Raw genomic sequence first — 2914 nt, forward strand, 5'->3', positions numbered from 1 at the left:
GAGGGAGCTCTTCTTAATATTTTGACACCAAAATCATGTCGATACACCTTACCGACTGCGAGTAAAGCCACCCACGCTTTAACTTGACAGACTGTATTGTCAAGAAATAAAAAAGTCAGCTCCCTGATGACAAAAGATTTAGGATTTGAAAATTAGTAGAATAGTTTCTAATAACAAAAATATGTTAAATACGCGAATTTGTATTGTTTGTGATCAGTTAGCGCTTCTGGTAAAGCTGCGAGGGATGGATGGATTTACGTAAAACAATTAGAACGGGAGAAAATGCAATGATGATGATTTCGAAGCAAAAATGAAACTTAAATCCAACTTAAACGAATATTTAGAATGGTGAAAAGAGAACATTTTCACAGTTAATAGTCCAATACAGAGTATCAAAAATTCCGTCTAGTGATATTTTCCGATTCTTCTGATACAAGATGGGGTGTATGGAATAAAGATGATCACGAAGATCATATTATTTATTTGGAATTCCTAGCAGCGTTTCTGGATTTAAAATGTTTTTCCAAACATTACAAAGGCCCGCAAAAAAATTGTCTGAACGGTGTACGAGACTAATGTATCCTTATGTATTTTGAGTCGCTGAATCCGAATTCGACTTTTGATTTGGGATTTAACGGTAAAATTTTCCCCTAACCTAGGAAACAATTAAAAAATCCAGGGAATTCTGGAATTTTTCAGGGTGATAATTGTATAATAGCGGAATGTCTGTACTTTGCAGCTGATAAACTCATTTTTGTGTCTTTTGAGCCGCTGAAATTAAGTCCAATCTCGGAAATTCCCCTAAGCGTCAGATTTTTTCCCTAGTCTAGGAGGAAAACTTGAAATCAAGAGGATTGTGGGACCTGCTAATGTAACATTTTTTACGATGGCAAGGTGATACGAACCCTTATGTTTATTGAGTAACTGAATTCAAATTTGACCTGAAAATCAATCTACAGGGCATCATATTTCCCCTATCCTAGGGGAAAACTTTGAGGAAAACTTACGGTTTTACGCAGGGTTTATTCATATATACTGCGATTGATTAAAGTTTGTGAAAAATTACGAATTCTTCATGCATTTTATGTCGTTTAGTACACTGAAAAAACTAAAGTTAAATTTTGCTGCATATAAAATTTCGTGCTGTTAAAGTTTACATGCTATTTGGCGAAAGTTTATCCTACGATGGAATAAGAGCTATCGTCTGCTACGGTGTCCTTAGCAGCAATGGAAAAAGGGCAAAATATGAGTGAATTCGAGCTATAAATCGGGACACCAGATTTCAAATAACATAGAAAAAAAACAAAGTTAAAATTTTGTTTAGGGAAGACTTGCAACGGTTAAAAGTTAAACATATTTCAGCGAAAGTTACACGGAAGTTAGGGGAATAATTCTAATCTCGTCTACTGCTTCACGCTGAAGAATTTAATGAAGTTAAACGACGATAGATAGCGCTGGCGTCGTAATTCTCGCGAAATCTCAAATAAAAATGGAGCGATAATAAGGCGAAAGATTATATAGGCAAGGTTAAAAATCGGAAATTATCTTCGATTTATGTCAAGTTTATTTAGCAAGGTTAATTTTTGTTGCAGTGAATCTTTCACCTAGAATCGATGTAAACTTTATCTTTCATTTTTTCTGTGTAGTAGCGTAGCTTCAGAACGTCTAAACAGAGCTTCCCTTTTACCCTAGTCTGGGGGAAAAAGTATAAAATAAAAAAGCAGCCTTAGGTTTTATGGAGACTACATTTACGTGCACATATAAAGATGAATAAATACAAAATCTGTTCGTATGTATCGTAATTTGGTTTAAATCTGATCTATCCCGTGTAGGAATCCAATCAGGGATACGGCCAGATCCCAGCCGGCTAGCCCCGCTTTCAGACGGGCGCTGCTCGTAGAATCCGGCCGGGATCCGGCTAAAAACGTCACGATAAACTGATCGGATCCCGGCTTCAATACCGGCCGGGATCCGGTAGGGTAATTCAGCCAAAAAGCGGTTAAGAAATGTTGCTTCAGGCGAGAAATTGGTAACTTATTTTGTCTTTTAAGGCTCATCATAAAGATTACGGTGAACTTTGAAAGCCAAATGAAGTGAACCAATTCTGGCAAGAAAATTGGAGTAGAATCGTTGCCCTCTAAAAAAAGTTTTTGAGTCAATCTACTGCGTAACCATAACCTAATATTTCTCCTAATTTTCCATTATTTTTATTAGGTCAAAAAAAATTATGGCACTCAAAAGTGAATCCATGTCAGTTTTCAACCCTGCAACTCGAAATACGAAAAGATTTTGTATGTGTTCATCGTCTTTTGTGCATGCAAAACATTCTGTGTAAAACCCTAAGCTTCTATATAATTTTCCATTTTTTCCCATATGATAGGGGAAAACAGAAACTCTGTAGAGACGTTCTGAGGCTACATTTGTACTCTCAATTTTTAATGTAACTTAATGTATATGAATATAAACGGTATAAAACTGTAAGTTTTTCTCAATTTCCAACTATTTTCCCTAGGCGAGGGGAAATATGATGCCCTGTGGATTGATTTTCAGGTCAAATTGAAATTCAGCTACTCGATAAACATAAAAGTTCGCATCACCTTGCCATCGTAAAAATCTTACATTATAATATCCCAGAATTCAGTTGATTTTAAGTTTTTCTCCTAGTCTGGGGGAAAAATATGACGCCTAGGGGAATTTCTGAGATCTGATTTAGCTCCAGTAGTTCAAAATACATTAAAGTGCATTTATTAGCTGCAAAGTACAAACAATCGGCTATTTTACAATTATCACCTTCGCAGATTCCAGAACTCCCTAGATTTTTTACTTTTCGTCTAGGAAAATCTGATGTTGGATTCGGATTCAGCGGCTTAACATACATAAGGATACACTAGTCTTGTACACAGTTCAGACCACT

This window comes from Belonocnema kinseyi, chromosome 6 (genome assembly GCF_010883055.1).
Source record: "Belonocnema kinseyi isolate 2016_QV_RU_SX_M_011 chromosome 6, B_treatae_v1, whole genome shotgun sequence".
Classification (NCBI taxonomy): Eukaryota; Metazoa; Arthropoda; class Insecta; order Hymenoptera; family Cynipidae; genus Belonocnema; species Belonocnema kinseyi.